The sequence below is a fragment of the Mastomys coucha genome, unplaced genomic scaffold (genome assembly GCF_008632895.1).
Source record: "Mastomys coucha isolate ucsf_1 unplaced genomic scaffold, UCSF_Mcou_1 pScaffold21, whole genome shotgun sequence".
Classification (NCBI taxonomy): domain Eukaryota; kingdom Metazoa; phylum Chordata; class Mammalia; order Rodentia; family Muridae; genus Mastomys; species Mastomys coucha.
This window is the reverse complement of record NW_022196904.1, coordinates 28,975,461-29,000,921: the sequence shown is the minus strand read 5'-3', so window position 1 is coordinate 29,000,921 and position 25,461 is coordinate 28,975,461. Positions and strand designations below refer to the sequence as shown.

General features: G+C 45.6%; 1 protein-coding gene and 1 long non-coding RNA gene across 10 annotated transcripts in view; one reads left to right on the top strand and one right to left on the bottom strand.

Moving 5' to 3' along the window:
• Positions 1–4,633: 4,633 nt before the first annotated feature.
• Positions 4,634–25,377, bottom strand: LOC116102051. Of its 2 annotated transcripts, none has more exons than XR_004122984.1 (3): positions 25,111–25,377; positions 22,429–22,668; positions 4,634–4,698 (listed from the first exon to the last, which is right to left on the bottom strand). It is a non-coding gene; the product is annotated as an uncharacterized LOC116102051 (long non-coding RNA). The 2 variants fall into 2 exon arrangements; XR_004122983.1 differs by lacking the exon at positions 4,634–4,698 and adding an exon at positions 21,371–21,633.
• The window catches only part of Znf536 (zinc finger protein 536), a 455,136-nt gene continuing 453,692 nt past the window's right edge, over positions 24,018–25,461 (top strand). For 4 of the 8 annotated variants that reach the window (XM_031386225.1, XM_031386227.1, XM_031386238.1 and 1 more), the window contains exon 1: positions 24,734–25,424. The gene's annotated coding sequence lies outside the window, so the exon portion shown is untranslated. Of the gene's footprint in view, positions 24,642–24,733; positions 25,425–25,461 lie in introns of those variants that run through there. The other 4 variants (XM_031386226.1, XM_031386229.1, XM_031386241.1 and 1 more) reach the window with 2 other exon arrangements.

Here is a 25,461-nt window from a genome sequence, read left to right as displayed (position 1 = left end):
GTTGTAATAAATATCTGATGGCCAATATCTGGGCAGGAAGCCAAGGGTGGAATTTCCTGGATGGGAGAGTGACATGGGGGATGTAAAAAGATGCTGGAGATTCAGGGACCAGACTTGGAGGGAACAGCCATGGACCACAGCAGAGCAGAGAAAGGTAGAGAGCAGGCCACGGGGCAGGTTGTAGGCTAGTTAGCTGGGATAAGTTTAGAGTAGCCGGAAGGCTACCAAAGCAAAAGGTCTCAGCTTTAAACTATGTTAGAAGCCTCCATGTCATTATTTACACCACTGATGGTTCCAAGAAAATCCTGCTATAGTATATAGTGATATCTAGGACAGCCAGGGTTATGTAGTGAAATCCTACTTCTAAAATAGAGGAGGAAGTGGAAGAAGAAGAAGAAGAAGAAGAAGAAGAAGAAGAAGAAGAAGAAGAAGAAGAAGAAGAAGAAGAAGAAGAAGAAGAAGAAAGGGAAGGAGGAGGAGGAGGAGGAAGAGAAGAAGAAGAAGAAGAAGAAGAAGAAGAAGAAGAAGAAGAAGAAGAAGAAGAAGAAGAAGAAGAAGAAGAAGAGGAAGAAGAAGAGGAAGAAGAAGAGGAAGAAGAAGAGGAAGAAGAAGAGGAAGAAAAGGAAGAGGAAGAAAAAGAAGAGGAAGAAAAAGAAGAAGAGGAAGGGGAGGAGGAGGAAGAAGAGGACAAGGAGGAAGAGGAGGAGGAGGAGGAAGATGTGGCACACTGGTAGAACATCTGCCTAGAATCCAGTAGTGAGGGGCTGGTGCGTGTATGTGTGATAGATTCCAAGTAGGTGATTTGCTGATAGCTAGATCACCTTCTAAGCCTGGCCTAGCATTTTGTCATCATGAGGTCTTTGCTTTTCACATATTTACTGTGGTGTCATGGCCTCTGTGTTGTCCACTGGGCCTCAGTCTCCCTTGTAAGTCTTGTATGCCTCTAGGAAGCTGTGGTAGATGGAGAGTTGGATTCACTTTTTTTTGCATCCTTTCTCCAGAATGAAAACATTAAGGCATAGGGATTCTGAATCTTCACAGCACACACACACACACACACACACACACACACACACACACACACACACACTACTAATGCTGCCAGGAACAGCATCAAACAAAACAAAACAAGCCCAAATTACAAACAGAACCAACTAACCAATCAACCAAAACAAAAAACCAAGCTGGGGAAGTTCTCAAATACAAGTGACTAGTTCTTAGTGCCAAGGTCCCAGAAGGTAAGGGCAGACTAAGGAGCAGTTACAGATTGAGTGAGAGGGGGCAAGAAGCCACCACGCTGCTCAGTTTGACAATCACTCCATAGTTTATGCAATATATAAACACTAAGCAACTGGGTGAAGTATGCAGGGGAATCCTCTGCACTAGTTTTGCAACTCTTCTGCAGAATTATTTCAAAATAAAAACTTGAAAACATCACCAAAAGTAAGGAGAGAGGGAGGTGGGGCTGGGGGTGGGGGACAAAGAACAAAGCAAGGGGTTTGGCTGAATTTATCACCAAGAGCTGTGGGCATACTTTACCAGCACACAGAGTTTCCTAGAGGGAAGCAGATAAGAGGCCTATGGCCCTGAGTGAATGTACTGCCAAAGCCTTTTCAAAAAGATAGGTTGTTAGAGACACAGAGTCATCTTTGGGCTCCCACTCTTTTCTGAGTTAGAGATCATCAGAGAGTGAGAGGGGCCTTCCATATGGCAGAGCCAGGACCAACGGAGCTGGCGCTAGCATTGTAAGCAGAATCAGAGGTTGACCCCAGGGAAGGTCCCTGGAGAAGGGCCTGAGAATGCTTGGATGGGATTCTGAAATAGCTTTGACAAGGGTCTGCTGGGGTGCAGTTTTGTCCTTTCTGGGTAGGGTGCCAGCCCCACTTTCTCATTGGGTGTCAGCCTTTCTTCTTATTGTACAGATTATGCATACATTGGAGCCCATTGCCTCAAGCCCTGGCTTACAGTGAGTGGGTTGCCGGGCAAGATGGCTTCCATGCAGCTGGGTCTGAGTCATGGACGAGTGTGAGAGGGAGAGAGATGAAATATGGCGTCATAACTTCCTGTAGGCCCAAAGCAAGTCTGCAGAAGTGGTATGCCAGTTTCAGGCAGCATGGAGCTGTCTGATGCTCCTTCCCTGCCACAGCCACCAGCGTGACATGGAAGGGGCTAACTCCTCTCACGGACCCAGGAGGGGGACAAGATTGGGGTGCGGTTGCAGGGAGATACAAAAGCTTGTTTTTACTTACTGAGACTAGGGGTTGGGTGTTTTCTAGTAGAACCTACCTGGAGTTGTATGTGGATGCCAGGCAGGGAAACTCCAAACTACTCAGAAAGTTACATTACCTTAAGACAAAACTGGGATGTATCGGCTGGCAACTGTGGTCCTCCAGCCCACACACTCCAGCAAGGTTTTCCTCTGCTGGATGGGATGGGATTTATAAGACCCAGGAGAAGAAGGTCTGTAGGTCCAAGTCTGTGTGCAGTTGACTGGTTTTTCTTTCACAGTTATTTTGCTTTTTAAAAATCTAGCCTTCCAGGATGGTGGCAATGACTAATTCCCCAGTCTGTCAGGATAAAGAAGGAGCTGTGAGAAGTCCTTGATTCAGACAAAATGTATATGTGGGGCTGGCCACAATGGGACATACTTAGTGGTGTGACCTGCCAAGCCTTTATACACTGTCTGCTGAGGAGCCACCAAATTGGGAGCCAGAGACCTGACTGTGTCCCTGCTCTGAACAGACTCACTTGGGTTGTGGCTAGGGGTTGACTCTCTGGGTCTCAGACCCTCAGTGTTCATTGAGGAATTTAGGGAGACAGGGCAGATGAAAGGAAATGCTTGTCATGAAAGTTTAATTTTGTCAATGAGTCTGTAATGATTAAAACCTTCACTGTCATTTTGATGGGATGGGGAGAGGCCAGGAGACCACCACAGCAAGGTCTGTGTTGTCTGTGAGGGCATTTCAGAGCCTGTTGCATCCTTGGGTGCTCTATCCAATGAATGGAGTGATGTCTTCATGAATAAATTCTATAATGGCATTATTGGGAGGTGGTGATAGTTAGGAACTGGGGCCTCCTCGGAGGAAGTGGGTCAGTGGGGGGGGGGGAGTTCATGGGGCTTTATCTTGTCATGGTTCACCATCCCCCTTTCTCTGTTTCTTCATCATTATGGTGGGAGTGGCTTGGCTCCACATATTCTCTGAACCATGAAAAACTAAAACCACAAGCAAAAGAAACCTTTTCCCACTTACATGTGACAATCACTGAGTCCTTTCTCTAAAATGAAAAAGCAAAGGGCAGCCTGGCTCGGACCTGTTTTCCACTATCTTACCCTCAAAAGGGCAAATCACCCTGTACTTTTGCACAAGCAAGCACAGGAGACTGTTTGGCACGGGACTTCATTTAGCTTCGGTTATGCACACTCCTCCCCTCTTTATAAAAATGTGCTTGGCAGCCCACTCCCTTTACTATACACACACCCCACTCCAAACAATGCACTTAGCCACCACAGAACCCAGGACCCCACGCTCCACCTGCACCATATACTCTTACTTATGAACAGTTAGATCTCTCTGTCCCTAGAAACTGCCACATTTAGATAGCTTCTCTTCAAGCGTATTCCTAAGGTATGAATGTATAAAGTATGTTTGTATAAAGAACACAGCGGTCAGTCCAGCCTGGATTAGTTTTGGGTACATGTAGCAGTCCAGAAAACCCATGTCTTCAAGTAAACCTTTAGGGAGAATCCCTACTTATATAGTCTATACACAACTGGGCACACATGATTAAAATTAAAGGAAGGTACATGCATAGTAGAAAAGATGAACATAAGATGCAAACTTTTGGTCAAAATAGAGAACCCCTCTCATTGCCATTCCTTAGTAAACAGCTCCTTCTTCTCTTGAACCCTATTATGTGAAGCCCCAAACAATGACCAGGGCTCTTGAGGACTCTCACTGCCGTGGTCACTGTCATCCTCCACAGTGTCTCCTATAGACCCTGTACCGTCACCTCCCCTTGGTAGTTTGAAAGTCCTTGTGATACATTATTTTCAGTTCCTGAAGTTTAATTTTTAATTTCCATTCAAGAATGGAAGCAGCCTTCCATACCCCCAGCAGCAGTAGCACTTCTCCAGGAACCCCCTCAGGCTTATTAGAACCTCCTTCAGGAACTCCCAAGGGTCCCTCAAGTCCAGGCAGCGTGGCTTTTCAACACAACAGGAACAGATTGTGATGTCATGTTTCAACTTCGTGAAGTGGCCAGGTACTTTTGGACTGTGAGCTCTGTGACCCTCAACTGGTACCCTAACATCCTAAGTCTGAAACCAGTGAACACTCATAGATATTTCATTCACAGGACCAGAAGGTCAAAAGACAATAAAAAATCTAGGGTGTTGTGACTCGAGGTTTGTAATCCTAGCACTCCCATGATGGGGCAAGAACATCAGGAGATAAAGGCCAGCCTGAGTTTTATAAGGAGATCTTATCTCAAAATAGTGTGTGTGTGAGAGAGGGGGAGAGGGGAGGACAGAAGAGGAGATAGAGAGAGCCCATTAAAGAGACATGGAGAGAGAGAGGGCATCCCTGTGTGTCTCCTGGCTTGGGAGAATTATCAAAGGTTTTGAGTCTGAGTGTTCTGAATCCAACTGCTTAACCACTGTGACCTCATTCCAGCTTTCCCACTGGTAGAGTGGAGTACCTGCAAAACAGGAAACAGAGCCAAGAGGTGAAAGGGTTAATGTGCATGGAGAGCCAACTTCAGCACCTGGCTAGGGCATGCCCACGGTCAGCATCGTCTTTACTATGTTCATTATCCCTGACCTATGGGACAAGTCCCTCCCTTGTGTGTACCTCTAATGCACTCTGGTGTGCTTACAGTAACTTGAAGGCAATCACCACTCCTATCTTTCCCTGAGTCCCTTTACCCGTCTTCTATATGCAACCCTCCCAGGAGTGTGCATCAATGTGCTGTGGTCAGAACGGATCAGTCTAGGGGCTTGGGAGATGGCTCAGCAGTTAAGAGCACTTGCTGCGTTTCCGTAGGACCCGCTTTCAATTCCCAGCACCCAAATCAGGTGGCTCACAACTTCTTGTGAGGTCCAGATCTAGGAGGTCTTAATCTTTTCCCATAGGCAGCTGCACAATCTCTCTCTCTCTCTCTCTCTCTCTCTCTCTCTCTCTCTCTCTCTCTCCCCCTCTCTCTCTCATACACACACACAAAAACACACAACCACACACACAGAGACATTTGCTCATACACATACTCTTTAAAACATTTTAAAGTGTGTGTGTGTGTGTGTGTGTGTGTGTGTGTGTGTGCACATCATGTGCATGAAGTACCCATGAGGACCAGAAGAGGGCATTGGGACCCTAGATCTGCAGTTATAGGCAGCTGAGAGTTGCTTGACATGGGTGCCGGGAACTGATCGTGGGCCCTTTGTGAGAGCAGTGGGTAGGCTTAACTCATGGCATCTTACAAGCCACAACCCTACATATGATCTAAAAAAAGGAAAGAAGAAAGGAAGGAAGGAAGGAAGGAAGGAAGGAAGGAAGGAAGGAAGGAAGGAAGGAAGATCAGATCTGGTGGTGCCAAATTAGTGAACTCCAAGGCTTAGGGCCAATGATCTCTCAACAATGCTGCTAGTTACAGCAGCTGCAAAGGTATTCACAAAATTCTGTCACAAGTAGCCCTGGAATGACAATATAGAACCCAGACACCAACCCCACTGAAGCCAATGGCTTCTGTCATCAACCTTCATGTATCCTGTGAGGTGATGGTCAGTCAGCTGATCTACTCTGTTCCCCCGATGACAGATCATCCACATTATCAGAAGGTTGCCATAACTTGAGGCTGTGTGCATTTCCTTGTGGCTCAGAAGGAGTTAAGTGAAATAAAGAATATTATCAATATTGTATCAGTCACAGATGAGAAACTACATACCGGGATCAGTGTAATTCATTCATTGGTTTATGGACACCGAGTCCTCCGGGGACTGTCACAAATCCACTTGATGTTCCTGAGTGTGAGATTTAGCATTTGGATCTTTGATTTAGCTGAAAGATGTGTAAAAACTCATGCAGGCAGACAACTCCCTACAGGCGATTCATCTGTGTTGGCTTTTACGTAACAGTTATTCCAATCAAGTGTCGGCAGTAACTTAAGCCCTGTAACTTGCATCTGAATTCACATTTCTGAGGCTATGGATCCTGGAGGAGCAGCAGCAGAGGCACAGTGTCCTCCTGGGAGAGGGAACCTTCTTGCTTTCTGTGTTAGGGGTGGGTGTATCTACTGAGGGACATGTTTGGGGAGAGAGTGCGGCTCTGACTCCAAGGTCTTGTGGTCAGACTCACAGCAGCTCAGAAGAGCTGAGGACCTGGGGTTAACTTAAGTAAGACACGTGGCTTTGAGGTTAATGACTTGATGGATGTCTTTCACTCTTTTTTCCTCCATGATTTGTGATGTGTCCCCCAACACAGCAGCAGCCCTCTGGCTCTGAGTTTCATTCTGGGTTCTCATTACCTGTACCAAACATAAGAAGGGGATTGCTTCCTGTTAGTGCCTCCAGTGATACTAAATTTGTGGGTGGGGGCTTGGGGTGAAGCTCAGTGGTAGAGTACATTCCTTGCATACGAGACGCCTTGGTTTCCAACCTCATAAAAAAGTAGTTAATATATATCCACAAGTCAAAGCAACAATGCACTTTGAATTTTCTTTCTTTCCTTCCTTTTCTTTCTCAAGACAGAGTCTTATTAGGTAGCCCGAGCCAGCCTTATACTTACTCTATTTTAGTGGTTTGAATAGGTGTGGCCCCCATAGACTCTCTTGTTTGAACACTTGGCCCATAGGGAGTGGTCCTATTAGGGAGTGTGGCCTTGCTGGAAGAAGTGTGTTACTGTGCAGGCAGGCTTTGAGGTCTCAGATGCTCAAGCTACGCCTAGTGTGGCATTCACTTCTGCTGCCTGTGGATCAAGGTGTAGAACTCAAAGCTACTTCTCCAGCACCATGTCTGCCTGCAGGCTGCCATGCTTCTCATTATGACAATAATGGACTAAACCTCTGAACCTGTAAGCCAGCTCCAATCAAATGTTTTCCTTTATAAGAGTTGCCATGGTCATGGCGTCTCTTCACAGCAATAGAAACCCTAAATAAGACATCTATAGTTTAGGTTAGCCTCAAACTTAGGATTCTCTAGCTTTTGCCTTCTAAGTGCTTGGATCACAGGCATGAGCTATCATGTCAACCAGCAACTGAATTTTTGTATGTCCAAAGCAATGCCATGGCCTATGGGTATGAACGGATTTCCCATCCCATTTTTTTATTGATGCAGATGCTCACAGTGGACCCAGAGAACATCTGTGCTGATGGAGAAAGACTTTCCAGCTTCAAAGCTCTGAGTCCTCAAGAGCACTTGAGTAGAGGGCTCATTTACAACCCTGCATTGCAGAGGGTGAAACCAAGGTGTAGCTTGGTTAGCAAATTGGTTCAGCTTATACAGTGTGTACGGTGTTAGAGCTGGGCTTCAAAACTGGTCAGGATCTGCTGACCTTGGTTGTGAAGTTCACACCCACAGTATCAGCAATACTCACTGGCTCTACAGTGTCGAGCTATATCAACCTTGCCATCGATCGCTCGGTGACATTTATAATATGGAGGCTTTGCAAGGGGAGTGGCATCTCAGCCCTTCGAGGAAGTAGCTCACTGGAAGAACAGCTGTGGTATACAGGTATCAGAGGAGGGATGTTCGTGGAGTCTACAAGCCCGAAGGTTGGCAACGCTCCCCCCATTGTGGTAGGCTTGGAACTGGAGGAAGGGGTGATGTGCTAGCCAAGTTCTGCGGCACTTAGTATTCTGAGATGAACTGCCTTCTAACCATAGGAGAACTGAGGCGGAGCAAGGAGTTACCCATGCAGATGCAGATCTCTATAACACACACAGAGGCATCACGGCATAGAAGAGCTTGCAAACACCAGCAGCTAATGTAGAGGCTAGTGTGATGGTCAGATCTTGGTAAGGATTTTAGAAATAGGAGCGGAGAGTGGGGGACAGGCAAATTTCAGGGAGATTAATGAATCAGAGGTTTTTAGAATGGATAAAAGGCACTAATCCTCACCAATGACAAATCGCAAAGAGTCTCAGACAGGATGTGATATTAAAATCACCTGACAACAGGATGTAGCATAGAGAGGGGGCTCTGGGAGCGAGCATCCAGGTCAAAGGGTATTTATTGAAAGGGCGGGGGGGGGATTCCCATAGGAGTGGGGAAGATGGCAGGCAGCTACAGCAACCTCACTGAGCCATGTTGTTCTATGGCTGTTTCCTATGCATGGTTGGCCCTCGGGCTTCTGGAAATGGAGGATGTGTGTTACTCAAAGCCAGCACCTGGAGAGGAAGGTTGGGCTGCAAGGCAGCAGGAAAGGCTTCCTGCACCAATGGCAGTGGCTCCAGCAGCCACCATCTACCTATGCCTTCGCACGCCTTCCTCTACCCGCACCTTCACACTCCTACAGACAATGGAAAGGAGCACGGCCGTGGGGTGTGTTTACTCACCACGCCTGAAGACGGAGAGCCAACGAGGTATCTGGGAAGAAGTATCCTGGCTCCTCTTAAACGAAGATGAGATTATACATTTAGCCTCTGACACTTAGAAAATACTCAGTAACGCTAAGGGTGAATGTTTACTGGGCCTGGGTGCTTTATTATGTTCAGACATCTCCACCTGTTGCTCTTAAGAGACCCAGTATCATCTCTGCCTCACAGAGAGTGGGTGAGCCAACTCACCACCATCTACTATCTACGAGCCAATATCACAGAATCTGTTGTCTATGAACCAACGCAACCCAGTTCCGATGTCCACAGAGACTTTAAATATTCTACTAAAGGGTTCACAGAGCAGAGGGAGAAAGAAAGGAGAGGGAGACATAAAATGACATTTCAGAAAAAATGAACAGCGCATGTTACACTCATAGATTCTGACCTAGCCACATTTATGGACCATTTGTGTGTATGTGGATTACCTGATTTGAGTCCCTTGGGACTGTCTTTGGCTGCAGTTTGCTTTCTCCATTAGAAAAATAAATGGACACATTTCCATGTTACAGCCACAGATTTTGACCTAGCTGTGTATACGGAATGCCTATGTGTACATGGCTAACTTGCTTTAAGTCTCCTGGGACTGCCGTTGGGCATAGCTCACCACTGGGCTAGTGTGGGAAGCATGAAGGTTGTGTGATAGTTATAGGAGTCAGATGAAGTCTGTCGTGCACCTTGAGGATGCTGTGCTTTCCTGAAATGGCTCTAGGCATCCAGGGACAGCCCAGATGTAGTGGCTTCTTCAGGCTCCGGTTTTTAAGAGCCCTGGCTTGAAGCTGTTCCATTTGGGTGGGTTTCTCCCTAGCATTTGGTATGGAATTATTACCAAATGCTAGCAAGGAATCCTGCCAAATGCTGTATATCAGCTAAAACCAAACTCCTAAACAATGAAATATTTATAATAAAAACAGACTCCAGAGAGGGGCACAGATTGGGGTGCCCAGCTGCGGAGGGTCCCAGGTTAGTCTTGCCAGCTAATCCATGCTTGGCCATCCAGACCATGAACTCCAAGTGGTGTGGATTGTGACTGGGCAAGGTTGCTCTCAGGAAGAGATCAGAATCTGTGGGTATTGCTGCTACCTAAAATCCTAGAAGACACATCCATTTCCTTCTTGGGAATCCTTTCTTGTCTCCTCATGGAGTGTCCAGCATACAGTAAGCACTCAATAAATGCCGATGGCAGACAAGCAGTGAACACCTCCAGGGACAGCCAAAGCTCTAGCCATGTGGAAACCACAGGGAGTGAGACCCCAGACAGCTGCAGATGCCAGCCAGTGCCGTAAATTATTTTCATGTAACATTTTCAGATGGAAATATTCCTAAGATGAGGCACAAATTTCTTTTCCCTCTTACTAGGAGAATGTGGAACACCATTAACCTTTCTGTAATGGCTCAGGGTTGCTGCTGTGAACCTCAGATGCTGAGCAGAGGTAACGCAGCCCTCGGGGCTCATGAGGCACACAGAGTACTTGCCCTCCACTAATGGCTGGGCTGGTAGAGTTCCCTCTAGTCACAAAGCCTGCTTCTTAGTGCTTTGGGGGGCCTTCTCTCACTCTTAGGCTGCTACTTTCTGCTCTTGTGAGTATGGCCCTCTTTCCATTCCTAAATGCTCATCTCTGATTAGCCTTGGACCAGAAAGTAGAGATCCAGGCTTACTCTGATGATGGATGATGTAAGCCTTCACCTGCCTTCGTAGAGTGCTTCAAGGGCTTGAGTTAAGTGCAGAACCTGGCTTTGTAGCTCTTATTTTGGCCACTCAAAGTCCTTGTTGCCTTTCTGTTTGATTTACAACCGTATCTCAGAAGAGGAAGGCTATACTGCTATGAGAAACCACGATCTCTCATCAGAGGTGACCAGGGACATCCTGAGAACATTGGCCACCCAGCTCTAAGTCCCCATGCACTTGTGAGTTTGTGTGCCTTTTTTTTTTTTTTCCAGAGACCCGTACTTTGTAGAATATTCCTCTTTGATCAGAACAGGCACACTAACTTACCTCCTGGTTAGGAAGCTCAGGAAACAAGCATGCCCAGGAAGAGATGGTGGAGTATGGGTCACGTGGCTTGTACACACCCATGAGGGTAATATCATTTGAATCTGAGCATGTCTGCTTTCCAGGAGGAAAGCAATGCCCAGATGAGGGATACCTGAAGGTATCCACACATGTCTATACGTAACTGAGAGAACCCATGAAGGGTGGGAAGGACTCAGGAACCTGCAACTAAGAAAGCCACTCCATCCCTCTTTGTACCCTTAGCTGGAGCACAGGAGTTTGACAGGGCACAAAGTCAGAGAACAGAGGCCCATGAGCCCCAGGAAGATGATTCCTAGGACTGGAGGCATACACTGGCCTGCTGCAGAGCAGGTGGGCAACCCCCAAACTTTCTTCTAGCCCTCCAGTCTCAACTGTCTCTACTTCCCATTCATTGCTGAGCTAGTCTCAAAGCCAGAGGTCAAGAGAGCCAGCTAAGCCATGGGGTCCATAGATATCTATGAAGATAGCCTCCTGGGGCCTAGAGAGTGAGCTAAGCCATGGGGTCCACAGATATCTATCTATGAAGATCAGCCTCTTAGGGCCTAGAATGGGACAGAAGAGAGACAATAGATGTGATGATGGCTGAGAGAAATTGCTCAGAGCTGATGCAAATCAGGCAGGCCCCAGGAGCACTTCAGGTGTTTCCTTGAAGCTCACATTTGACCATAGGCACAGGTCACACCAGCTGGGCAGACTCAGCTGCTGGTGACAAGGTGGATGCTGGGTAGTTACAGAACCCATCTCCAACACAGAGAGGTAAGTGTAGAGGTGTCCTACTGTGTATGCTCTCTACACCAGTAGCTGTTCCTTCCTCATGGGTGAGGAGGGAGCAGGGCTGAGAGGTGGGAAGTAAACCCTGGCATCTCAAGTACTCCTAGTTTCTGCTTCAGCAAGAGACAGAGATCCAGCTTATGTGTCCATGAAGGAGCACCTGAAGTCCCTGATGAATGCTAAGGAGAGAGGAAGAGCTGCTTAGGACATCTCCACTGCAGGAGATGGTAGATGGTGGGCATTCCTGTCCTTGGTGGGTGGTAGATGGGTGGGTCGACTACAGAGAAAGGTAGAGCTGACTATGCACCACCATATCCAGGGCTCAGTAGAAAGGCCACAACTGGGACAGGTCGTCCTCTCCTCCTGAACTCTGTCCCAACCTTTTTTAAGTCATGGATGCTCCATGATACTTCATTTCATCTACATGCACCCCAGTTTAGATAGGATTTTACCATATCATCCAGGCTGGTCTTGAATTGTGGATCCCTTTGCCTCAGCCTCTCGGGTGCTGGGGTTACACATGTGCACTGCTACACCTGGAGTTTTATCTGTTTTGTGTCATTTTCCCAGGTCAACGTTTAGCTCCTCTGCTTATTGAGTTGTTGGAGCTTTGGGGCTTCTCTTATATGAGCAACAATATAGGAAAGTCAGCTCCTCTGTTTCGGTTTTGGAAGGATGAATAAGTAGTTTATAAAGTATCTTCCTGCAGCCTGCCCACCTTCTGCAGAAGGCCAAAGTGAGGCAGGTAGATCACAAAAGCAAGTTCTCTTTTTAAAATGTGGGAAAGAGTGAACAAGCACTCTGAAGCAGTTCCTGCTATAGCCTCACCAGGAGAGCACTGGTAAGAAGCCAGGTGTGGAGATGCCTGCTCTGTGTGGCAAGTCTTGTACTGGGGGAGGCTGAGGCTGGGAGATTGCCTTGAGTTTGAGACCAGCCAGACCTATACAGTAAGATCCTGTCTTAAACAAACACATGGACATCTAGGTGACAGATGAAAACACTGGCCTGAGAGTTTAGAATGTGGCCATTCAGATTCCCTCCCCCTACACCCCCAGATCTGATCTGATCTGATCTGTTTCCCCACAGGCAGCATCTGGATGTTTACATAAGTCAGAAAATATAGCTCCAGCATTGTTCTCTCTGTGTTTTAGTTTGCTTTCCATTACTCTGATAAAAACCAGGACCAAAAAAAGCAAGTAGGGAGGAAAGGCTTTACTTCAGTCTATATGTTGCAGTTAGTCAGCAAAGGAAGCTGAGCCAGAAACCCAAGACAGGAACCTGGAGGCAGGAACAGAAGCAGAGGCTGCGGAAGACTGACACTTCCTGGTTTATTCAGCCTGTTTTCTTATACAACTCAGGACCATCTCCCCAGAGGCGGCATTTTCTTCCGTGGGTTGGGTTCCCCATCTCCATCAATCAACCATCAAGAAAATGCCACGTAGACATGTCCCACAGGCTGATGGAGGCATTTCCCCATCTGAAGTTTCCATCTCTCAAGCAACTCTAGTTTGTGTTAAGTTGACAAAAAGGGGTTACTCTACTTTGTTTAGGATTGTCTTGGCCGTTCTTGTCTTTTGTGCTTTCATATGAAGTCTGAGATTGTTTGTTCTACATCTGTGAAAGATGTCTTCGGGATTTTAAGAGAGGTTATGCTCGATCTGTAGATTGTATTAGATAATGTAATGTAATTCATAATATCAGTTCTGTCAACACATGCACAAGAGGTCTTTTCATCTCCCAGAGTCTTCAATCCATTTCTTTGGTATCTTAAAGTTTTATTGTAGAGGTCTTTCACTTCTTTGGTTAGATTTATTCCTACATTTTTTAGTTATTGTAAAGCTGGCATGAATGAGCTATTTTTCCCAACTTCTTTCTCAGCGAGTTCTTTATTGATGGACAGAAAGGCTACTGATTTCTGTATGCTGATTTTGTGGCCGGATACTTTGCTGGAAGTGTTTATCATGTCTCAGCATATTCTGGTGGAGTCTTTAGGGTTTTCAAGTATGGGGCCATGTCATCTGCAAATAGGGACAATTAGACTTTCCCCTCTTGTCCATCCTGCTTATTTCTTTCTCTTGTCTTAGTGTTCTGGGTCAGACCAAGGTCATTGTATGGAGTGACCCTCGCCTTGTTCCCGATGTCAGAGGAAATGCTCTCTGCTCTTCTCTATTTAATATGATGTTGACTAGACTTTTTCTCATATGTGATGTTTATTATTTTATGTTACTCTTCTATTCCTAGTTATATAAGTCTTATATATAGGCATGCTAAGGACCATCAAAGGCCTTTCAGGCATCGTAACATGATTAGATGGTCTGGCCTTAAGTCTCTTTATGTGTTGAATTGTATTTGTTGACTTATGGATGTTGAACCAAGCTTACATCCTTAGAACAAAGCCAGCTTGGTCATGGTGATGTCTTAATATGTTCTTGAATACAGCTTGCAAGAATTTCGCTGAGAAACTTTGTGTCTATGTGTACCAGGGAGACTGGTTTATAGTTTATTTTATTCTGTGCTTATTTGTTTTGGTAGTAGGGTAATGCTAGCATCATAGAACATGTTTCGTTGTGTGTCTTCCCTTTCTATTTTGTAGACTAGTTTTGGAGCCATAGTAACAAAAAGTGTAGGATGGTTGTGCAAAAACAGACATGCTGACCAAGGGAATGGAAGAGGACCCAGAAATAAACCGACATGACGACAGCCACCTATTTTCAACAAAGATATCAAAATATACATTGGAAAATGAAAGCCCATGCAGAAAAATGAAAGTCAGTAGATGCGTGGTTCTCATCCTGATCAAATCATCTCACCACGCAGCAAAAACCTTAAAGCAAGGCCCAAGCTTTAATGCTCCTATTGTAGGAATGCACGAAGGACATGAGCATGGGTAAGAGTTTCCTGATAGAGACTCCAGCAGCATAGAAACAATCCCAAGAGTTAAAGAACAGAGCTATAGGACATTAAAAGCTTCTGCCTAGCAAAAGAAGGTGTTGTTGCCAGAGTGAAGATATGGTCTACAGAGTGAAAGAAAAATTTTCATCAATTATATACCAGACAAGGATTACTATTCAGAACATATCAAGGATGGCAAAAATTTAGTGCCAAACATTCCCCAAATCATACAATGAATCAATGGGCTAACAAACATGAGCACATACACACACAGATAGAAAGAGAGTGAAAGAGGGGGGGAGACAGAGACAGAGAGAAAGAGAATCTCCAATAGATATTTGAAGAAGTGTTCAGCATCCTTAGCTTAGAAGGAAATGAAAACTAAAACTGATTTGATATTAAGTGAAGATGTTTAAGAAGGGCAAAAACTAAGTTAGTTTAGTGATAAATCCTAGTCTCATTTTCACAGCCAATGTGAAAATGAGCTCTGTATATAATAGTGTCTGTGTTTTAAAAAGAAAATGTAAGAGTATGGTGTTTTCAAAACTGCATGCGGAGATCATGAAGGAGTCACCATGAACCTTGGAGTGATGGTAAAGTTTGGAGGAGGGCAAAGGTGTGACCTTCCTATTTCATAATGAAACCCCAAGGTTCACTGCTCAAACAACTAAGCATGCCTGCTCTGAGGGTCCATCCCCCGAAACTGGAAGGTCTGTCATCAAGAAAGCAACTACTGCTGAGGAAGGAGTGTGGAGGAGGAAGCCTTATTCTTGCCTGTGCGGGTGTAAATGGGTAAATGTATGTGTGTGTGTATGTACAATTTGAAGGTATAAATGTGCTATTAACAGGAGAGAAAGAGACTGTTCTAAGAAGTGGGGGAAGAGAGGCAGATAGCTTGTGATATGAAAATGGAAGGTGGAAATGATTTGGAGGGAAGAAGAGGGCCAGCAGGAGGTGGGTAGTGGACTGGAGGGAGGGACAAGACAAATAATAATGAAGTATAGTGACCTATGTCTACAAAAATGCCAAGACAAAACCCATTATTTGTACTTAATTAAAAAAGAAAAAAGATTAAATGGGGTGCTGGAGAGATGGTTCAGTAGTTAAGAGCACTTATTGCTCTTGCAGAGGACCTGGGTTCCATTCCTAGCATCTACATGGTAGCTCATCCATAATCCATTTCCAAAGATCTGATGTCCTCCCCTGACCTCCACAGGAACTAGACACGAAACATAGCACACAAACATATACAAAGACAAAGCAGCCATGCACATAAACTAAAATAAATAAAAATGTAAAAAGTTAAAAAGACTAAGAGGATGCTATCTGCAGTAAGAACAAGACACAGAGACTGGGACTGAGGGTAGCAGACATGTCCCTTAGTGTGGGTAAGTGCATGCTGGAAGCTGAATGAAATACCACATGGTCTAAACCGCTGAACACTTAACGCTATTTAATGTGGAGAAGAAGGACTGTAAGACACATATCAATCATTGATGTGTATATCAAGTGGGAGATCTGCACAAAGGGCATATACTAAGTCTTGACTCAGTGTGAAATTATCTTACTGAAGAAGGTCTTACAGCTTTGAAATGATGAGACTTAGGAACTCAACCATAGAACCTGAGCTGTGTCACTTTTTCCCTTCTCTTTCAGAGCAGTAGAAGAATTACCACCAACGGCAAAGATAATCCAGGGAGTGAAAATGGTGGGGTAGGAAATTGGGAGTGGTTTCTTGTGTTTTTGTTCCTTTCTTCTTTCCTTCCTCCTTCCCTCCTTCCTTCCCTTCTTCACTCCTTCCTTCCTTCCTCCCTCCCTCCCTTTCTTCCCTTCCTTCTTTTAAATTTTTATTTCTTATTTATGTGTATGTTTCTTTTTCTCTTTCTCTGTCTGTGTGTGTGTGTGCATGTACATGTGTGTGTGCTCATATGAAGAGGGCACCAGATCCCCTGAAGCAGGAGTTACTGGCAATTGTGAGCTGCCATGCAAGTCCTGGGAACCAAACTCTCTTAACCCAGAGCTGTCTCTCTAGCTCTCTTCTTTCTTCTCAGACATGGTTTCTCTTTGCAACCAAATTGATTTCAGACTCCCTAATTGCTCAAACTGAGGCTACATCCTGCTTCAGCCTCCAGAATTCTGGGATTGCAGGTGCATGATCTGCTCAAGTCAGTAGCAGAGCTGAGTGAGTAGAAAGTCCGGGTTTAGATCTGGGATAACTATCTCCTCTCTGTTACTGACTGGTCACATCCCTTCCCGAGATGGGCAACCTGGGGGAAATCATTCAAGCAAAGAGACACATTGTTTCTTTTGAAGCTCAGAAGGCTGATTTTTTCCCTCCTGGGGAGGTAGAGTGGTCCTTGGGGATTACCAGTGTGGAGGGGGTGAAGCTAGGGATGTTAGAGCCCTGAACCACTCCCAGAACTAGAAAGACAACTTATGCACAGTAAGTGTTTCTGCCTGAGGGGACATCTATTCATGAGTTGTAAGATAAGTTCCAGAGTCCCTGCTGCATAAAGGGACAAGTGGGAGGGAGAAAAAGCCAGAGTTGCTGGGGAGTCTTTAGGGTAAGAAATGTGCCAACCTCAGTCCTCAGACCGTTCTAGGCTCATCTATTCACTGATCCCCAGCAAATAAACAATGTAAATGCTCACACCAACACTTTTTTGTTTTGCTCTTTTGAGAGTTGTTTTTATAGTTCAGTCTCACCTCACATTTGTTATCCTCCTGCCTCAGCCTCCAGAGTACTGTGATGACAGGTGTAGTGTGCAGTGTCATCTCTTACCACTCCAGTGCTTTTAAGGGAATAAAGTGATTAGAAGCCACTTAAAGAATTCCAAAATAAGAGATCATTTAAATAAGCTCTAGGCCTCTTCTTAATAGAGTATTACATAGCCTTTAAAATTACACTTTCTAAGAGCTTGATACTTAGGGAAATGCCTGGTGTTACATACTCAGAGAACAGAAGCAAGACACAGTATCCATAGAAAATGATTAGAAGTATGTGGGAAAGCTCTGCAGAAGAAAATGCATGGAGAGAAGACACAAGCGCTTGCTCTGGGGTGAGATGGAGTTCCTGGTCTTCTGGCTCTTAGTCAACTGTTGCTTTATTTTAGAGAAGACGACCACTCATTGAAGTTGCAATTAATTTCTAGTGGCACCAACCCATTTTAAGTAGTGCAGTATGAATCTATCCATCTACCCATCCATCTGTCCATCAGTCCATCCATCCATCCATCCATTCATCCATCCATCCATCCATCCATCCATCCATCCATCCATACATCCATCCATCCGTTCATCCATCCATCCATCCATCCATCCATCCATCCATTCATCCATCCATCCATCCATCCATCCATCCATCCATCCATACATCCATCCATCCATTCATTTGAGAGTAGTGAAACACCATTCTGGTCCTTTTTGTTTCCAGCAATAAACTTTGCACTATTTCCCAAGGTTAAATTAAGGCTGATATCCAGCACCTAGTTAGGATCATCTACATGTTAAGTATGATTCATCCATTCTTTGATTCTTCCCATAAACTTTTCCCAATGTCCTGTAGTTTGCCAGGGTCTGGGCCAGATGTGGGGTATAGAGACCAGCCAAGATTAGGGTTTGATCTCTCAAAAGCTCTACTGATCCTTTGGTCCTCCCAGGTACATGCCTTGAGACTCCATGAGGACTCCACAGTGCTCACTGGATTGTATGAGAACCCTGGGTGCTTATGCAGATACAGCCTGGTGGAGACTAGCCAGGGATTTAAACACATTCTTCTGAGCCTCTGGCTTGTCCCCCACACCATGTCACATAATTCAACTCAGTCTGGTGCCATGAGTAGGTCCCTTGCTCTCAGCACATGCCTGACTATCTTCACTCAAGTCTTAGACTGAAGTCAGTCCTTTGGTGGGATTGGGATTTTGATGAGTCTTCCCTGGCCTCTGGTATAACTATTCTACTGTCCAGAGCTGGAGGGGGTCTGTGTTCTTGAAGGGCCCAGGAAAGGCAGAGGCCTTGAATGTGACAGGGTTGTTTTTATGTGTTTTCTAGTAGCTTCACAGCAAAGGAATGTTGGGTGAATGGTGACTAAAGCCCTCATTTGCCCAGGGGATCCTGGTGATTACTCTCAGTGACTCTGCTCACTCATGTGGCTCAGGCTGTATGCACAAAGGGCAGTGGCAATCTTCTGGAAACAATGCTTTCTCAATATTCGATCACCGTGGCTTCTAGTAAGAAACTTTACATGTGTTTTCCCAAGTTGAAAAGAGGGGGGAAAACCCCACCAAGGTAAAAACAAGCTTTTGATTCCAGGATTCGGGAAGCTGAGGCAGGAGCAGGAGGATTGCAGATTTGAGAACATCCTAGTCTACAAAGGGGGACCTTGTCTGAAAAGGAAAATAACCAAGGGTGACAAGTAGAAATTTAGAAACACAGGTGCCAGGTGCCGAGTGTAGGGGGGACTATGAGAGTCACCCGTACCTTAGCAAAAGCAATGTGTGAGTCCCTACCACTGCTGCACAGAAGAACTAGATCCTTTCCTCCTGCTGACAAGGTTCACCAAGCTGATAGAGGGCTATGTAAGTCAGAGGTCCTCTGCAGGGCATATTCTAGCTTGGAAGTACACAAAATCAGGGTGTGAGGAAGATAACTCAAGTTGAACCTGGCTGGGCAGTATAGGTCACATGCCCAGTCTCAAAGGAACCAATGTCCAGAGAGTTGTGATGCACTAATTGGTGGGGTTTGCTTGGTTTGGAGTTTTGTACTTCTGACTCAAAAGTTGACATAGCCATTGATTCCAAGTCCAGAGCCAGTCAGGCATGGCTCTGTGTTTGGATAACATGGCATGGTTTTGTCATCTTCAATGTCCAAATCCAGGCAATTGGGTGACCAGAAGCAAACACCATAATGTTTGGAGTGTTGTCTGCATTCATAGCTATTCTGGGGTTCACAAGACCTATAGTCAGCAGCTTGGACACTCCTAGATGCTCCAGCACTGAAATTAGAACAGTCCAGGCTGCAGCCTCACACAGAAGTAGACAGGGGGACAGTGATTGAATTTGTGTTAGTTACTCAAGCCTCTCTGTGGATTTTTTTTCTTTTTTAAAGCTTATGGCAAAACAACTTAAAGGAAGCTGGGCATGGTGGCATGCCTTTCATCCCAGAACTCAGGAGGCAGAGGCAGGGAGATCTCTGTGAGTTTGAGGCCACCTGGTTTAAATGGTGGTTTAAAGAATTAGTTCCAGGTCAGCCAGGACTACAACTTAAGGAGGTTAAGATTTATTCTGGCTCATGACTTCAGTACATTAAGATGGGGAAGGCCTGGTGGGGCTCATGGCTATGGGAATGTTTAGCAGAGGTTCATCATAGTGGCTACTCTACAGAAAGCAACCTGAACAGAAAAACCAGGATTGGTATAATCTTCAGAGCTCCCTGGCTTTAGGGCCTACTGCTGCCAGCCCGTCCCCACCCCCATGAGCTACACAGTCTCCCAAAAGAACACAGCTATCTAGTGTCCAAGGGCTTAAAACATAACCCTGTTTCAGATTCAAGCCATAATGGTATAGCCTTTGAATAACTTTCTTTTTAGAGAGGCTTTTCCTATGTAACCTTGGATATCCCAGAACCCAATAGGTAGGCCAGGCTGGACTCCAGCTCCCATAGATCATCCTACCTCTGCATCCCCAGTGCTGAGACTAAAGGAGTACGTCACCATCTCCAGATTTCCTTTGACTAATTTATACAGGGACATCATAAAAACGTCCAGGTTAGTCTTGTTTGTACCTAAAGCTGGTGTGATCATTCAAAGGCAGAGTTACAAATGCCTTCTTTTTTACTGCTTATTTCAGAACCTGATTGTTCTGAGACAAGATATTGTTTCTGAGATGCCTCTAACAAGCATCTCTTTCAGTTTAGGAAACCAAAGACAAAACTTCATAAAAATTTAAATGTCTTTCTTGGGCCAGAGATAAAGTTCAAAGTAAGGCACACCTGTAGGTTTCAGAAACATCTTCCAAGACCTGTGGTTGCTCCTTCAGTGGGAATGGCATTATGAGTCATGCTTTGCTTTCTGCTCCTTGCCCCAGTCTTGGTTTTAGTGCTTTCTTGTGGCCAACCCAAAGTATTCCTTTGAGATGCTGAGCATATGACAGGAGACCCAAAGCAAACCAAATTAAATGAAAGAAGCTTCTCCTGTATGCAAAGTGGCTTTGACTTCAGCTCTAGGTGAATTTGGTGCTCATACTGATTGGGCTAGCAAACTGGGGAAAAAAACCCATTTTTTTTGCCGCTGTTGGGTTTGGCATCATCCTCAGGTACCTTGGGGGAGGGGCTCTGCCAACTTGATTCCTCAGTATTGGTAAGAAGATGAAAACTATACCCATGCAGCCTACAACCCTCCACTAGCCCATTAAGAACAAACGGAAAGGAACCCAGACTGACTCTGATTGCACCAGCATAGATCACATGCCCAGTCCTGGTCCACTTAGTGTCTAGAGGGTGGGAAGCTCTGATTGGGTAGAACCTGAGGTCAATTACCTTCAGGATGGGAAAGGAAAGGAAGGGGTACCCCCTGGAAGAAGGGACCTGTTGTACTTGGACAGATGACTTGCTGTGCTGGCGTCTTCCCTCTCATTAAAGCTGGAAAAGAGGTTAACTTTCCTTTCTCCTCTTTCGTTTTTCTTCTTTTTCTCCTCTTCTTCCATTCTCCCATCTCTTCCTCTCCTTCTCCTCCCTCTCTTGCTCATTCTCCTCTTCTCTTTGTTCCCAATTTCTAGAACCCAAGGGACAGCAGCACTTTTGGCCTTTAAAAAGCTTGCTTGATAGTTGAGCAGTGGTGGCGCATGCCTTTAATCCCAGTACTTGGGAGGTAGAGGCAGGCAGATTTCTGAATTCGAGGTCAGCCTGGTCTACAGAGTGAGTTCCAGGACAGCCAGGACTACACAGAGAAACCTTGCCTCAAAAAACCCAACCAACCACCCAACAAACAAATAAATAAATAAAAAAAGAAAAAGAAACTTGCTTGATAAAATACTAGAGAGAGTGAGGTTTTCCTTGGAATAACAGTTCATGACAGGAAAACCAAGATGGGCAAAGTCTTTTTTTTACAGAGGATCACCTTTCACCTTCAAGGGCTCCTGCTGAATTCCAAGCTCAAGGGAGTGTTTGAAAAGGTTGTCTTCTCATATTGTGGAGCCCACCAGAGAAAGCTGCACCCCATTCTTTCAGGGGTGTGCTGAAATATGGAGGCTCAGCAATAAAGAGTCTTCATCGGTGCTAAGAGACTTCAGGGTGGAAGCCCAGGTCCTCCAAGAGGAGGAGAGTCCAGGTAGAAGAGACCACCTCTGGACCAGCTGAGATAGAAAAGCAGAGACTATGCAAAACCTATGGGTATATAGAACACCTCCCTACCCGACCCACAGGACCAGCACGTATTTTTATTCTGTCTTTGCTACTTCTCCATAAAGGTTGCTACCCTCTTTTTGAAAGACCCCATCTCTGAGTGATCAAAGGGGTGTTGAAGATGGCTGGAGATAGATCATCTGTTTGCGGATGAGATCATTGAGTAGGGGAACTTGTCCCAGGAGTGTCTTGATCCACCTTTCCCCTCCACTCATCACCCTACCCCAACTCCTGAGTCTTTGGCAATTTACTCTCATGGTCACTAGCAATGACTTTCTCAATGGCTATACCATAGCAGGCAGAGTTGTAAGGAAAATTAAGGGTGAAGGAGAGAAATGTACAGACAAAAGTCAAAGGAGGGCTGTTGTGTCAGGAGCTCCAAAAAGCTGTTAGTTCAGATGGTGAGAACCATCATCCCTTGTGAGAATATTTAGAACGACAGAAGTCAGAGAAGATGGGTTACTTTCAAAGGGGGTGGATTATTTGAATAAAGTGTTTATATGTAGGACATCAAGAAGTAATCTACTGCTACTGGGAATGCACCTAGGAGCTGCGTATTGTGAGGTAACAGAACACAAAAAAGGGCTCCTATGTGGGAGAATTGATGGGACCTGCTTTGGTGGGAAGTATTTAAGGATCAATTTTCCTCCACCATAAATACCAGGTCTCTGCTTACTGTCGCTCTCCACTCTAGCCTTTATCCCTCCTGCATAACAGAAGCACAGTGAGTTTCCCCTGCACCCTACCTTGACAGGAACGAGGTGACAAGCGCTGCAACGCCGACAGGGGGCGCCGGAGAGCCCTGGCCTGAGCTTTTCTGGTCTGGTTCTCAGGTGGTGGGAAGTCGCTGTCCAGCGGATCCAGACTCACCAGGTCTTTTAAACTCTCCAAGGACCCCAATTGATCCCAGATGACGTTCTAGAGAGCGGGGAGTGGTCCTTCCTGGATATGCATGTTCCATGGGCTGCAGAGGGATGCCGGGGCCACTGGAAGGGACATACCAGTTCAACAGGGTAGGCACCTCCAGGGACCCAAGGGTAAGGTCAGAACGCAGTTCCCTGTCTCTCCAAGGCCAAGGCATGCCGATGAGTTAACAGGATACTGCTGCCCTCATTCTATCCCTGAGAAAAGCCCCGAGAAAGAGTGCATATGGGCCACTTCCTTTCAACCTGTTTGCTGCTTTGTCCAAACTGTCACTTATGAAGAATCACTTGACTTACAGTCTCAGGTTCAAAAGACCACAGAATATAATCAGTCGATCCAGGAAGAACTGAAATAAAGAACACCAACTCCACACCCACAGAGATAGTCCTATCCTTGATAATTCCTAGAATAAAGATAAACAAAATAAAACAAAACAAACCCAAACCTTGTATTTTGTCCAGATAGAATTTTAAGCACATCAGATTGGAGAATACAGGCTTAATTCCTAAACTTTTTTTTGGTAGGCAGGAGATGCATACATACTTACATTCATGCACTATTGACATTCTTTAGGCCTTTAAGAATCTCAAAGAACTAGCTTGCCATCCGTTCCAGGTTCTCCTAGCCAGAAGGGAGGGGTGTAGAGATGTAAAAGGGGAAAGGGAGGGCCGGAGAGAAAGAGAAAGATACTGGCTTTCTCCAGAGCCGGATTCCAGGATCTGGACAGCAGTGAGCAGGCCATGCCCAGTGCCAGTAGCATCTTAGCGCTGGTGCAGCTACCCCAACCAGACCGGATGCTGCTAGCTGCTCCCAAGTTTCTGAGTCTCTTCCTCACTCTAGAACTGCTGCTTGCGTCTGAGTGGATCCTCCCGCTGAGGCTGAAGGGGTGGTGGACAGCTGGAGAAAGCTTTCTCTGTATCTTTGCGTTTGATATATTGTGGCGCGGGAGTTTAAAACCCTCTTAGTTATCTTGAGGGGGAACTTAGTTCAGACAAGTTGGGACCTGTATTACCTGAATCAGTGCTTAAGTGTCTCAGTGACTGGGTGTTTTGTATAATCAATCTCTCTTCATCCCTTCTTAACTGTGCACAGCACAGGCCTCTCTCTCTCTCTCTCTCTCTCTCCCTTCTCCCCCATCTCCTTTATTTGTCAACTCTGTAGGACCTTGTCCTATCAGCAAACCCAATGCCACATGCCAGCCTTTCTTTAAAAGCAAGCTGCTTGTTGGTGTCTCTGCATACTTCTTTTATTATTATTGAATCTTTTCCCCCTCTCTCTTTCTTTTCTTCCCCCCCCCCCTTTTTTTTACCCATAATGACACCAGGATCATTATATAATCCCATAACAAAGAGGCTTTTGAGGCACCCGCTTTTGTCAACTCTAGGACAGAGAATTCGTAATTGCATTATTCGGCTTCCCCCATCTTTCCCCGCTTCCTTGCTTCACAGAAGCTCAACCTCTGCATCACTGAAATCCCCACTTTGATACCTCAGCTTGTATTATTTACCCAAACGTTCGCCTGGAGGACCAGCCTTGCAAAGTTGCCTTTAAAAAAGTTATTTTGTTTCGTAATTAAGTCTCGGAGCCCACCGCGATGATTATTCTGGACCCATAAGGCAGAGAACCTGCATGACGTTTTTCTCGAAGTTTAATTACCGTATGCTAATTTCCTTGCCTACTACGTGATTAATTAAAATCATATTTTCATAATCATTTGGCACTAGTATTGTTTTAGAATTATCATGATCTCCTAAATAGTGTCTGTAAATAAAGTCGCCTCTAATGGCAGGCGCGGGAGGCGAGGCTGAGGACCTCGCGGTGTTTGTATCGCGGCGATTGGCAACATAACGGCCTTATTTACATTAAATACGCCACAAGGTTACAGCGCGGATCAACGTCATTTGATCGCTGATGACTCCCTTAAACGCCCGGGCTGTGACTGATTCTCCACGTCCCGCTGTCCGCCGAGATTCACCCGGGAGTTTTTTTTTTTCACCCCAGAAAAGAAACAGACTTTAAATAGTTTGAGGAGCAGGTAAGAATTACGCGTTTTCCTCTCCCCCTTTCCACGTCTCTCTCTCTCTCTCTCTCTCTCTCTCTCTCTCTCCTCTCTCTCCGTGGCAATCGCTCTCTGCCTCTCGGCTGGATAAAAAATTCTTTAGTTAAAGGCAGGAATGCAAAGTAGTGACAAGCGAAGGGGCTGATGTATGTCTCCGTAACGAGTCTGACAATCAGAATGTAGCTCTTGGAGAATAGATAGATTTTAATAAGTGTGTTTACATGAGCTCAAGGTCAGAAGCAAGCTGCGCTGTGTTAAATGGTTTCTTAGTTGCTAGACAGAGAGAAAAAATGGACGACCACACACCATTCTTTGTAGATTATTATATCAAGGGTTCAGTCTCCGGCTCATCAAAGCTAAATGCTGAAAGACCTATCTAGTTGCTGTGAATTACGCCAGGGCGACAATGGAGAGCGTTTTTAATGGTACAATGCATTTCACCTACCAGATAGGGGGAGGCCGACCAGGGGATGGGATGTCTGCTGGGGTTGGATGATGAGTATCAATGAACGGGGCGATTCTGAAATGAGGTTGATGAAAAGCGAGCCTGCCCTGCTCGGGCAGGGCTGAGAGCGGTTGGCCGGGCTCTGGCGAGTGGGCGACTGAGGCGCGCGAGCTGGGCGCCCGTCCCCCCTCAGCCCCGGAAAATGATCAAGTCAATCATGTGGACATGTTTCATTATTCATTGAACACAATCTTTTACAACGCTCGGTTTACGTGCCCGAGTTTGCTCCCGACGCCCGCGTTTAATGTTTTAAGGTAAGGCAAACAAAGGTGGTGGGGAGGCCGGGGATGG